The 15,003-nt window shown below is 36.9% G+C and overlaps 1 protein-coding gene across 8 annotated transcripts in view; it reads right to left on the bottom strand.

Moving 5' to 3' along the window:
* The window catches only part of KLF12 (KLF transcription factor 12), a 407,535-nt gene that overhangs the window by 278,120 nt on the left and 114,412 nt on the right, over nucleotides 1–15,003 (bottom strand). The gene's annotated exons all lie outside the window — the stretch shown is intronic.

Genomic DNA, 15,003 nt, shown 5'->3' with positions numbered 1-15,003 from the left:
AGACACAAAGCAGTGAGCTTGTTGCTAGGTGACAGGTGACACCTACCGCATCTCTTCTGAACTTGTACAGCATGAGACGTCTGACTGCTGAGAAAAGATACACGGATTTCCGTGGCACAAGCATCATTTTCTATAGAGAAGCAAACTAGTCTTCAGATACTCTTTTTTAACATAGGCCATAAGTAGTCAGCAATTTAGGTCTATATGAATATCCAATTTTAGAGACGCCTCTCACCACAAATAGGAAAAGACAGTTCGTTATTTTCCATTTTGGGAATACGGTTCTACATTCTAAGTAATGTCTACACAGGAAATACATATAATTTTCATGATCTGTCATTAAAGAATGATGATTATTCTTTGTATCTCATGAATTCTCAAAGTTTTAACAGAAATCACTTCAACTAGGGCAGGTAGAGTCCACAGAGAAAGCAGTATCTTTATAATAAGTAATCCAATTTCCATTAAATTTATTAACACAAGACCATCATAGCAAAGACCTCAAGAATTAAAAAAGAAAATACAAAACCTTCAAGGTAGATTATTTCCTGGATATATTTTATAATTACACACCTACTGGGGCACCAGGGTGGCTCAGTCGTTAAGCGTCTGCCTTCAGTTCAGGTCATGATCCCAGGGTCCTGGGATCGAGCCCCGCATCAGGCTCCCTGCTCTGCGGGAAGCCTGCTTCTCCCTCTCCCACTCCCCCTGCTTGTGTTCCCTCTCTGTGTTTCTCTCTGTCAAATAAATAAATAAAATCTTAAAAAAAAAATAATTACACACCTACTTTCTAGCATTACCTCCCTTCCTTAGACAAAAACTCAGGCACAAAGTTCCACCCCTTTTCTTTGACTCATCAGGCAATTCAGGTGATGATATACAAACACCAAGAACTCTTCCCACAATTTCAGGATCTCCCATGAATTAACAACATGCTCCGCTCCATCTGAGAAAGACTGTGTGCTTTCTCATGTTGGGAAAAGATCCGAACATGAATACCAAACAGAATGAACACCAGCATTAACACTTGGCAATAATGGGACTTAAGGCAAGTGGTTTAACTTTTGCGTGCCCTTGTTCCTCATTTATTAATATTGTATCATGGAACACATGGGTGGCTCAGTCAGTTAAGCATCTGCCTTTGGCACAGGTTATGATCCTGAGGTCCTGGGATGGAACCCCACATCCAATGGGCTCCCTGCTCAGTGGGGAGTCTGCTTCTCCCTCCTCCCACCCCCTGCTTGTGCTTGTGTGCACGCTCTTTCTCTCTCTCAACTAAAGAAATAAAATCTCGTTGGGGGGAGGCAACTAAGAACATTGAAAAGAAGGTACAATGTACTCACCAGACACTCTGGCACATATTAGTTATTCAACAAATGTCAGTCCCAACCCTACTCCTTACATTTATAGTCAAGCACCCAAACTCCTATTTCCACTAAAACTTTCCTGAGAACTAGGAACAAACAATGACCTACTTGAATCCAAGTTACACTTCCTCAAGACGACTCTCAACCCAGGTTGTGTGTTTTGTTACAGGAAGGTCCGGGACAGACAACAGGATGACCCCCCTGGGCTCTCACAGTACAGTGTCTCCAATGCCTCCACTAAGAGAATTCAACGATGCTAACAGAAATAGGAGACAGGGGATTTCAGGTCTTTAATAACCAAAAATTCAATAATAATCCCTATGGAATTCTATTAGTTACACAGAAATCAATTGAAAATTCTCCATTTATAAAAATGTTCTTCCCTATTTCCAGCTTTATGTTTCTCTGAAATTATGCTTCCACCCAGAAACTTTTCACTATTAGCAAAGAGCAAACTTTAAGAATTAAGGTCTCACTTGGAGTAAGCTACGCTCCAAAGCTTGAGCAAACATTTAAGAACAGAGTTCACTGAAAATGTTCAGAGGGAGAAGGAAAAGCAAAAGCACACTGACGTGGAAATTAATTACTCTTTTAATCTGTTTTCAGCTACCATTACACCGCATCATTCTATGCAGAGAACAAATAAACCTTTATAAGAAAGTAACCATAGCAAATGAATTAAGCATTTCTTTTACATATATTGTGCTCAATATAATGGTTTGAAAAGTAATTTATGCTATGCTCATATTCAAGTGTAATTGCCATTTTATTGGGACTGCACAGTCAAAAATCTGATTTGTATTGCAAAGGACTGACAAGATGATTAAATTTTGTCTTGTGTCTAATTTATGTGATTTAGATTACAACACAAATATGAGCATGTGCGATTTGTACTCTCACAGGAAACTATGGCATATAACACTACATTCTGCCAAAAGTAACTTGGCCACACACACATTTGCATTCCCATATGAAGAACATTGACAACTTTCTCTTAATCTTTTCTATTGGGCTGTGTTTTTAACCATCATGCTAAAGATATTAAAAATCTTTGTGGAGTTTCTAAGGGGCTGGTGGGAGAAATGAAATAATAGGGTGCCAGTTCACTTCCTAGCATTTTATGCAAGTATAATGTGGTTGTGTGATTTATACATTAAAAAGCAAGCTTTCAATTTTGAAAACAACTGATAATAAAATCATGATCAACACACAGTTGATATCAATTAAAAATGCATAATTCACACAAGCCTAAGAATTTCCCTACTATTTCACTTCAGTGAGTGTTGTCTGTACATAGCGAGGTATATATATTATGGGGTAATTATACAAATTTTATACAGTAAAGATCTATGACATATTCAAGAAAAATAAGTTGCCTTATTCAGTATGCAGTATACACATTTGGCTTTCCTATTAATTATTGCCTTCTATGTTTAACTTGCCAATACTAAGCAAGATAAATTCCATTCAAATGCATAGTAAACAGTTTGCTTAGGGAGTAAATTTATTTTCTAGTCCATCACAACAATAGTTGATTACAATATGTTGCTCTTATCCAATTCTGAATTAATTCATGTGAAATAAAACAAATATTTATTAAATCGTAGGGGAAAACATTCCATCAAACTGCAAAACCTGAGTGGAAAAACAAATGGCACACATTTAATTACAGCTGACATTTAAATGAAATTTGCAATCTCAAAATATTTAACAATAATTAGAAAATATCAAACGAGATATTTTTAGGGTACTTTTTATGTTCAATCTCTTCGAATATCTGAACCCAGAGGAATTTTAACATAGGCGGATTTTAAAATGATTTTGAAGGATGGATCAAAGAGCTTAATAGATTTGCTTTACTGACATTTTGATTTAATGATACAGAAAAAGAGGGTTTATTTGGTATTTTTAATGAATGTCTTATGGGTTGCCGAATGCCTTACTGAACAATAGTTTTGTTCAGCTGAACTCATCAAACCAGTGTGTGCATTCAGACATTACAATCATTACCCTACGTAGCTCATAATCTGGCCCACCACAGATAGCAAGCTGTCATAATAAATACATTATCAATTAGTATTTCTCAATGATGAGCAAATTAGTAGACCATCAAATGGATTGCTTAACCATATGTTTCTCTCATGACTAAATAATACCAGAAAATCAAAATACTATTTCTTGAGAATGACAAATGATATATTAGGTTGATTCTTGTTTACAAGGATCAAAGACTCCTTTAAACACTGGAAAAATACGGAAATTGGGAGTCAAAGCAAATATAACCCAAGTAATTGCTAGCAGATGATGAAGGTCTGCTGATTTGTAATCGTGTTATTTCTTACATGGTATATATATATTCTGTTAATTCATCCATGAATCACCTATATGCCAGGAACTGAGGACATTAAAAATCATATGCCACACTACCTGATTTAAAGAAGGTCACAAAGGCAAGACAAATATAAATAAGTAAAATAATCATAAGAATAATAGCTACCATCTACTGAATATTTACCATATGTTTAACACTGACTAGCTGCTTGTATTATTTAATAAATTCGTGTACAAAGCATATGACCTAGGATTCAATACCTACATTTTACAATAAAAATAACTGTGACCAAAGTCCATATTCTCTAGCCTGTATCAAGTCACATCCTCAATAACACCATAGGAACTCTGGTGGAAGAACAAACTACAGTGGGAAGTTGAGGGAACCCACTGAGGCTTCACAGAGGAGGTGAAACAAAGTTGAGTCTTGAAAAGTGGGGAAGAAGAGGTATTTCAGGGAAAGGGTATTCATTAGGGAATCAGTACATTTAAATCTGAGTCTCAGAACACTCATATATATATATATGTACAAACATGTATAATTTACTAAGTGTGTACAACACACACACACACACACACACACACACACACACAGCATCCTGGGAACTGGCATATTTACACTAGCCAGCCCATGCCACCTACAGAGGGGCTCTAACATGGAAAAGACATCTATAATGTGGAAAGACGATTTGTTTCAAGTAAATAATAAAAACAATCCTAAAAGTGTGACTTCTAGTGTCTTAGGTATGCTGTCTTTACAGTATAAAGGAATTTACATTAGGTGTGCTCAATCAGGAACACTAAAGTGACTTAAAGAAGCTAATTCTACAATTCACATCTGTGAATTGTGTAAGACTGTCGAATCACAGACTTGTACCTCTGAAACAAATAATACATTATATGTTAAAAAAAAAGAAGAAGAAGATAGCAGGAGGGGAAAAATGAAGGGGGGAATTGGAGGGGGAGAAGAACCATGAGAGGCGATGGACTCTGAGAAACAAACTAAGGGTTCTAGAGGGGACGGGGGTGGGGGGATGGGCCAGCCTGGTGATGGGTATTAAAGAGGGCACATACTGAATGGAGCACTGGGTGTTATACGCAAACAATGAATCATGGAACACTACATCAAAAACTAATGATGTAATGTAAGGTGATTAACATAACATAATAAAAGAAAAGAAAAGAAGCTAATTCTATGAAAAACTTACTGTAGAAGACCTTTCTCACAAACTTTGTTACGTTCCATGATTTAAGATATTTCAGACATTCCCAACCTTCATACATGAAATGTTTCAAAATATTATTCAAATATGAATCAATGAAAATATGCCCAGATAGTACATATATGTGTGTGCACGCACACACACACACACCGCCAAGCACTAGTTAAAAACTCTGACTGGAGAAATATTCTTGAAGTGTATGTAAGCTATATGAGTAAGTTTATCTTTTTTTTAATACACCAGAAGATTAAAATAATTTTGAAAAGTAATAGTGGCAGCCAAGAAGCATCAAAAGCATATTGAAAGATATCTCAAAATAAAAACTGGCCAAACGCAGGTGTAAAATCCTATTTGGAGACATACATAAAACTAAAATACTAGAACTAGAATTAGTTCTATAAATAAAATGGATTAATCTCCATTCTAATAGTTAAGAAATGTTCACAAGTGAAATAACTATCAAATAATTATCACAAGTAAGCAGCTTCAGTGCTCAGAGGTATTTTTCCCCAATATGCATGGGGAATGTATTTTTACCTTTTAATTTAAACATGGAATCATTCAAAAAACATCTTATTTTTAAAAGACAGGCCTTTAAATTCTCTAACTTTAAGCCCACAGGTGACTAAATACCTCTTGGGAGATACAATGAGGGAAATCTGCTAGACAGAGAACTGAATTCATTCCATTGTCTGAGTAGAGTGGTGTTAATTCTCAGTAGTTAGAAGAGGAGGAGGAAGAGTGGTTGCAGCATCAGCAAATGCATAGACTTACACATGCTAGGAACTCTTCTACTAACTACTCTACCTGGATAGTCCTCACAGCCGTGTGAGGTAAGTGGTATTATTATTCTCATTTTACAGATGTGGAAACACAAAGAAGTTAAGTAACTTGCCTAATAAGCAGCAAAAGCAGGATTTTAAAATAGGCAGTCGGGATCTAGTCTTCATGATTTAAAGTAGTATGCTGATTTTTTGGGGGGGTTCTTTTTTATTAACATATACTGTATTATTTGTTTCAGGGGTACAGGTCTGTGATTCACCAGTGTTACTTTAAGATTTATTTATTTATTTGACAGAGAGAGAGAGACACAGCAGGAGCAGGGGAAGCAGCAGAGGGAGAGGGAGAAGCAGGCTCCCTGCTGAGCAGGGAGCCCAATGGGGGCTCAATCCCAGGACCCTGAGATTAAGACCTGAGCCGAAGGCAGCTGCTTAACCCATGGGAGCCACCCATGTATCCCGCTATGATGATTCTTATAAATAATCTTGGTATTATGCTGCATGCAAAGGCATCTCTATTTGTGGAAAATATATAAGCAAGACAACTGAAACAAGATAGTTTGGGTATCTTCCTCTTAAACAGACTAAAATGAATTATTTCTGAATTAAAGGCATAATCTCAGACCCTTCTCCAATGAAAGAAAAGGAAAATATATTCCAAAACTAAGGTCATTTGAAATCTTGCCCTATACTACAATAAAACCAATTTGTTTTAAAAGTTTTTCCCTAATTAGAAAGTAACACTTTCTTTTAAGATTTTATTTATTTATTTGAGAGAGAGAGAGAGAGAGAGAGTGAGAGAGAGAGAGCCCAAGAGGGGGTAGGGTCAGAGGGAGAAGCAGACCCCCCGCTAAGCAGGGAGCCCGACGTGGGACTTGATCCTGGGACTCCGGGATCATGACCTGAGCCAAAGGCAGTCGCTTAACCAACTGAGCCACCCAGGCGCCCCTAGAAAGTAACACTTTCATTAACTCATTGAAGATTTAGAGATCTTAAGATTTTAGAATTTCTGTACAATCTTCTACATGGAATCCAAGATTAATGTAATGAAAATCCTTTCCTCCTTCTCCTCACCAATGACCTAACCATATGCACAGATACAAAAAAAACTTAACTTTTCACATCAGAAATAACCTGTATTCTCTGATAATGAATTCAATATAAAACAGACAATTCTGAAAATACATTTCAAAGGAGTATTTCTGAACTGTGCTTGAGTCCATTACCCCAAACAGCTATTAAAATACTTAATTTGAAAATTAATTTATCCTAACTTTGGCTAAATAAGTTTCCATCAGCTCAGAGTGTTTAAATTCAACTAAATTACAGAGTCTTTTCTGGCTCTGAAAATACTAAACATGAACATAATATGAAACAATCTCAATAAATTAACCAAATAATAAAGAGTTTACCCCCATAAATAAAGCTAAGCAGAAATAATTCATGTTTTCAACCAGTTAATTTTCTAAACTGTCATTAAAATAAAAAGAAATATATAATATAAAGGAACTATAAAGTCCCTACCTAATCATATGTACTGCTATTAATTCTCTCATTTATAAAATAATCTTCTCAATCACTAGGGATTCAAAAATGAAAAAGACGTCACATATCATATATTTTAAGACTAAAAAAAGGTTGGAGGCGGCATGCTGCTATTTGGGAAAGCACTGAGCCTGCTAAAAAAGCATTGGCAAATCTGGGGAACAGTAGATACCAGGTGCTGTGGTTTGACACATACTTCATCTCTGCAAAAAGCCATGGTATAGAGGATGAAAATAATTGCATTTTTGTTCATGAGGACCAAGTAGATGACAACTTGCTAGAGTCATCAAGAATAGCGCTATGAAGTACATGCACAAATCTGTATTTCAACTTTAATTTGAAAACAGCATTCAACCAGCATCTAAATGAACATAAGTGTCACACAAGAGCAAGCCACACACTATCTGGAGACCTTTCTGGATGCCAAACTTTGTCTAAGACATAGTCATTTCCTTCATCTTGAAGGCTGCTTGCTTACTTACATAATGACATTTCTTTTATTTTCACTCATAAACCTCCAACTTCAATATGCTTCAACTTTAAGGTTCATAAAACGCTCTATGACATATAGAGGGGGATCTTCCAAAATTCTCGTTGGTTTTAAGATGTGCTTTCTCTCCCTGTTTGATCTCTTCGCAAGTTCAACTATCAGATATTCAATTCTTATCTCCCAAATAAATATCTCTAAACCTAATTTCCCACCTAAATCTCACTCTACGTTTTCCCACATAGATTATCACTGAATAATCTAACAAACATTCAGATTCTTACGATTTTTATCCAGATAGTCTTATCATGTCTGCAATTGTGATAGACACTGGAGATTTGCAGCCAAGATAGCTCCCTTACACACAAATGGCTTACCATCTTACCATGGGGGAAAAGCCTTACTTACCAGCAACCCAAACTGAAGTCATTATTCTTTACCCCAAAAAGATCCTTTGCCCAGTTTCACATTGCGGTCTGTGAAAACCATTAACATCCAGACGCTGGAACCTTGTCTTTGAATCAATTTGAAGATTCTTTTCTAATACATATAACAACAGTCATATTTATGCCTCCTAAAGCCTCTTCTGATTCACTTCTGTAATTTTCCTTCACCACCTCAGCATCCTTAGCCCTCATTTAACAAGTCTGGATTACTGTTAATCTATCTGTCTCTAGCCTCTGCTCTTTCCAGTGCACATTACAAACAGACAAATATTTAACATACTTCATCATGTTACTCCTGGTTTCAAGAATTTATCATTTATAAATTGCAATGTCTGGACCCCTGCTGATGACCATGACCTTTAAGGAGAAGCTGAAGTTTCTTCTCCTTCTTCTGGGAAGGAGCCTCATCACTCCCAAAAGGCAAATTTCTAGCATTGTCACCTCCTCACATAAACACAAAAAAGCATTTGATAAAATGAACACATAGTAATCATTTTTTTTCCAAGTTGAATATAAGTTCTTTTTTTTTTAAATTTTTTTCATAGTAATCATTTTTTAACAATCAACCTTAGGGGCACCTGGGTGGCTCAGTCAAGGATCTGACTCTTGATTTTGACTCAGGTCATAATCTCAGAGTCCCAAGATGGAGCCCAGTGTCAGGCTCCACACTCAACGGGGAGTTTGCTTGAGATTCTCTCCCTCTTTCCCTCCCTCAATTCGCACTCATGGTCTCTCTCTAAAAATAAATAAATCTTAAAAAAATAAAAATCAACCGTAGATGTAAAAAAAGACAACTGCATTAACTTGTAGAATAGCTGTTTTAAAATCTACCACTAACATCACATTTAATGGTGAAATGTTAAAGATTTCCCCACTGCAATCAGAAAAAGGGTATTTATTACCACTACCTCAATTCAACTTATGCTGTAGGTTTCAGCCATTATCATGAAGACTAATTTTCAAAAATAAAGATAATAAAAAGTAAAATTGTGATTATTCACAGAATAATTATTCATGGAATGATTGTATTAGTGGAAAATCCAAAGACTCTACAGTCACAAAATTAACACATGAATTTAGCATGGTCAATATACAAAACTCAATATACCAGCAAAAAAAACAACTATAACAATAAATTCAAAAGCCAATAAAATTTATAACACTAAAGATTTAAACACAAAAAAATAACCTTAATAAAAGATGTTCATCCACCCTGAAAAAACAAAACATTATTGAGAGAAATTAAGGAAGTCCTTAAAAAAAGGAAGGATATACCATGTTCATGGGTGGGAAAACTCAACATTAAAATGTAAATTCTCCTATGGGGTGCCTGGGTGGCTGAGTCAGTTAAGCATCTGTCTTCAGCTCAGGTCATGATCCCAGGGTCCTGGGATGGAACCCAGCATCATCAGGCTCCCTGCTCAGCAGGTAGTCTGCTTCTCCCTCTCCTTCTGCCCTCTCCCTCCTCTCGTGCTCTCTCTCACTCAAATAAAATATTTAAAACATAATAATAATAAAAAAAATGTAAATTCTCCTTAAATTGATCTCTACAGATCAATTTAAAAACCAATCAATAAAAGCCCAATCAAAATCCTAGGGCTATGTATGTGTGTGTGTGTGTGTATGTGTGTACTGTAAACAGTTTCCAAATTTTAAATTAACATGTAAAGAAATAAGAATAGCCAAGGTGATCTTAAAGAAAAAGGACAAAGTTAAGGGACTTATATCTTCATATTTCAAGGTTTATAAAGTTCTAATAATTAAAATATTTTGGAATTGATACATAAGTCTAGATAAACTGATCAATAAACTCACATATAATTGGTCACCTGATTGACATAAAGGTGGTACTGTCCTGCAATTAGGAAAAGATGGCTTTGTCAATAAATGATGCTCAGTCAAAAGAATGCCATATTAGGAAAAAATGTGAATTTTGAACCCTACACTGCACAACATACACAAAAAGCTACTCCAGATAAATACAGCCATAAATACGAAAGGTAAAATAATAAAGTTCCTAGAAATAATAAATGAGAAAATCTTCATAATCTTGTGAGGGGCAGAGATTCCACAAAGAGGACACCAAAAGCACTAATCATAAGTGATAGACTAATAAAATGAATAATATTAAAATCAAGAACTTCCCTTCATAATACATCACAAAGAGAATGGAAAGGCAACTTGTACATAGAAAATAACTGCAATACATGTGACAGAATATTAGCATCCAGAATATATACAGAATTTCTACAAATCAATAAAAAAATATAGAAAATCCAAAAGAAAAAAATGAGTAAATAATTTGAAATGAAAAAAATGAGCAATTTGAAAAGGGACTCTATGAAAATGGCCAATAAACACACGAAAATGTTCTCAGCCTCTTTGGTCATCATGGAAATGTAAACTCAACCACAATGAGATACCACTGCAAATTCAACAGAATGTCTAAAATTAACAATCCTGGGGAGCCTGGGTGGCTCCGTCAGTTAAGCATCCGACTTTTTATTTCAGCTCAGGTCATGATCTGGGTTATGAGATCAAGCCCCACATTGGGCTCTGTGCTGGGTGCAGGGCCTGCTTAAGATTCTCTCTCTCCCTCTACCCCTACCCCTACCCCCAACTCATGCACATGCTTACTACCTCTCGCAAAAAAAAAAAAGAAAAAAAATCAATAAATTAACAACACTGACAGTACCAAGTTCTAGCGATGATGTGGAAGAACTCAAAATCTCATATACTGGTGGTATAAGGGTAACCTATATGAATAATTTGGAAAACTGTCAGTCTTCTAAAGTTGAACATATACATATCTAATGACCCAGTAATTCCACTATCTGTCCCTAGATATATACCCAACATAATTAAGTATATATATATATTCACAAAGTACATATACAAAAAGATCACAGCAGACCTATGTGTAATAGCTAAAAATATATACAACCCAAATGTCCATCAACAATAGAATGGATACATTTTGTGGCATATTCAAATAATGATATACAGCAATGAGAAGTGATGAACATGAAAAATAAAATTCATAACACAATGTAGAATAAAATTAAACCATTTTTAAAAAGTTCCAATGGGACGTCCAGCATGATTCCATTTATATAAAATTCAAAAAGACAAAACTGATGGTGATGGAAGTCAAAGTAGTGCTTATATTTGGAGGGTACTAATGACTAGATAAAGATACAAAGGAGACTTCTGGGTTGGTAATGTTTTAATTTTCTGTCTTGGTGGTAGATATATCAGTATGTCCAGCTGTGAAAATTGAGGCACAGCTTATGATTTACATAATTTCTGTATATCTGTCATTTCATAAAAGCTAATTTATGGGGTGCCTGGGTGGCTCAGTCAGTTTGGCGTCCAACTCGTGATTTTGGCTCAGGTTGTGATCCCAGGATCCTGTGATCCACCTCAGTGACTGAGCTCTGTGCTCAGCAGGGAGTCAGCTGGAGATTTTGTCTCTCTCTTTCTCTCTCCCTCTCTCTCCCCCTCTGCCCCTCCCCCACCTCACATGCAGGCACACAAGCTCTCTCTCTCTCAAATAAATAAATCTTTAAAAAAAAAAAAAGCAAACAAATTTTTTCCTGTAAGAGAAAATTGGATTATACCAATTCATAATCTTAAATCAGATTATCCAAATTATTATTGGGGAGTGTCCAGTGTATGCATGAGTCACTCCAAAGTGAGCTATCACCCATGGACCAAGCAATTATTAAGAAGGGGCTACATGAGGCATTCCTGACCACAGGAGGGTAAACAATTAGAAACACACCTGATACCCTAACTCCCTTGAATAACCTTGACACCCAGCGGCAGTTTTTAATGCAAGCAAATTATACAATGCGTTTTGTTTGGAATTTCTAGTGTTCATAGCAATATGCTGAATTCTTGTCACTGATCACTAAACATTATTTGATTGATGAGATTCGTGTCAAATTAGATGGAGAAAACAACATGGTCCTTCTTCCTTCACTTTATAGTACTGCAGTACTACCATTAACTATTATTACCACTTGGTAAGTTAGCTAACCTGTCTGGGCATCAGCCTCCTCATCTATGAAATGAAGGGGTTAAAAGACCTTCAAGTCTTCTTCCATTTATAAGGTTGCAGACCTACAAATCCTATATGTTAAGAATGCATAGGGGTGCCTGGGTGGCTCAGCTCAGTCAGTTAAGTGTCCGACTCTTGATCTTAGGGGTCATGTATTCAAATCCCATGTGGAACTCCATGCTGCGTGGAGCTTACTTTAAAAAGAAAGAGAAAAAAGAAGAGAAAAAGAATGCGTAAGTCTACAAGGCATAAGCTATGAAAAGGAATAAATGATTTTGTTGGGGTTTTTTTAAAAGATGTTATTTATTTATTTGACAGAGAGACAGCGAAAGAGGGAACACAAGCAGGGGGAGTGGGAGAGGGAGAAGCAGGCTTCCTGCTGAGCAGGGAGCCCGATGCGGGGCTCGATCCCAGGACCCCGGGATCATGACCTGAGCCGAAGGCAGACGCTTAATGACTGAGCCACCCAGGCGCCCCTGAAATGGAATAAATGAATATTGGTTGACAGAGTTTGAGTTCTAACTGTGAATTGGTGAAGTTATGAAATTTAACCAAACTGCTCACTCCTAGGGGCTCCTATCCCGCTTTAGGCAGGAATACAATGGAAAACTAATGCATCAATTGTAACTTAGCATGCCACATAGCTTTACTAGATGGCACTCTGAAGAGAAATTCTTAGGAGCTCAAAAGGGGACAATGGAGTGAAGTATTTTCACTCTTTCTGCAGCTGAGCCTATGGACACACCGGTGGCGAATGATCCCCTGGAGGTGGCCTTGGAGAATTCTGAAGGTGAGCAAGGAGCATTTCCTTTCCAATTTCCAGGCACAATTCCATAAAGCACCGCATTATAAGAGAGTTTATCTGTGACTGTAAACAGTCTCTTTCCCTACAGTTTTACCACAGCCAGAAATGAATGCACAGAAATGAATCCACCACTTTGTCTTGTGTAATTTAAAGGAGTCTATTATTTACAATAGTATCTCAGCAGTAAAAATATAATCCGTAAATCAGGTATGTGCCAGGCAGTGTGGCAGGCACTTCACACATTACCTTAGGTATTCCTCCCTGCGAAGAAGGGGTATTAACCTCCACTTTACAAGTGAAGAAACAGAGTTTGATGGTTATCAAAGTGCACAGCAACACACTTTCCTTTGATCCTAAAGTCCATACTCTTTACCTCATGCCATAGTGCCTCTCCCCAGAATCTTCTGAGCTGTGAGCTTGACGGACATGCTATGCCAGAACAAATTTACGTAAGTTACAGATATGGCCAGATTTCAGGAGTGCCACCAAGCACTGCAATGGCACAAATCCTCACTGCAGCATCATCCTGTGGCTGGATCAAGCAGCCACTGAAGAGACGGCTGTTTGCAGTCTCGATTCAGAGCAAGAGCCTCTGACAATGTGAGTCTTGCTGCTACTGTTCAGGCAGCCTTTTCCATGCCTGCTCTGCAGACTAAAAGGTCTAAAAGTGTATAACAGAGTTCTTATTTTCCAGTACATTTAGTCTTCAATGTAGGTTTTCTCTGAGATGTTGTGTAAGAACACTCCCATACACAATCCACCAGTCCAAGAAGCCTAGATGTTACCGGAAAATTAACCCTCCTGTTGTAAGACCATAAACAATAACTGCAGAGTTCATCAGGAGCAGTTAAACTTCCTTAAATTACTTTATTCACCGGATGCTGGATTTAGTAGCCTCTAGCTCTGAATTCAAAACTTACCTTTTCTACCCCCAAGTTCTAGGGGCTGTGGACTAGGCATATCTCTCTAAAATTCAGCTTTTCCACATCCATAGAAATGGCTAATATTAATGCCTACTTTGCAGGATGTTTGTCATGTCTGGGTAATCTAAGAAATGCAACATGCTGAAGGTCCTCCATAAAAACAGTAGTTATTCTTAGATGATTTTTTTTATTTGGAAATACTACTTTCGTTTTTAAAACACAGGAGTAAGTAATACTATTAAGCCACAGAATCTGCTGGATCCCAAAAGAGATTGGGGAAAAAAAAAAAAGTCATATGAACTTCTTGGGTATCCTATATTATTATTAAATCATGCCAATTTTATTATTTTTATTTTTTTAAGATTTTATTTGAGAGAGAGAGAATGAGAGAGAGAGAGAGCACATGAGAGGGGAGAGGTCAAAGGGCAAAGCAGACTCCCTGCCGAGCAGGGAGCCCGATGTGGGACTCGATCCAGGGACTCCAGGATCATGACCTGAGCTGAAGGCAGTTACTTAACCAACTGAGCCACCCAGGTGCCCCATGCCAATTTTTAAAAAAAAAGTAGTTACTGAAGTCAACCAGATTTCCAGAAAACATACATTGATATGTCATACTCTCCTTGTACAGAGAAAGAGGCAACAGAAGATGGGTTTATAATTTTTCATAATAATATGATCCAAATAAACTAAAACCCACAGAGGTAGAGTTCACTCTGAAAATCCATTATCCAGAATTCCTATGTATGGAGATTATTTGGTTCTATTTTTTTTTTTTAAAGATTTTATTTATTTATTTATTTGACAGAGAGAGACACAGCGAGAGAGGGAACACAAGCAGGGGGAGTGGGAGAGGGAGAAGCAAGCTTCCCCTCTGAGCAGGGAGCCCGATGTGGGGGATCATGACCTGAGCCAAAGGCAGATGCTTAATGACTGAGCCACCCAGGTGCCCTGGCTCTATTTTTAAAAACTTAATTACTTAATATTATATCTATTCCAGAATTAAGTCAGACTTTGATTTTCAATAACTTCTTCAC

The sequence above is a fragment of the Callorhinus ursinus genome, unplaced genomic scaffold, assembly GCF_003265705.2.
Source record: "Callorhinus ursinus isolate GAN/ISIS: 27379988/994484 unplaced genomic scaffold, GSC_fseal_2.0 scaffold7, whole genome shotgun sequence".
Classification (NCBI taxonomy): domain Eukaryota; kingdom Metazoa; phylum Chordata; class Mammalia; order Carnivora; family Otariidae; genus Callorhinus; species Callorhinus ursinus.
The sequence above is the reverse complement of the archived record's forward strand: the minus strand, read 5'-3'. Positions and strand labels throughout refer to the sequence as shown.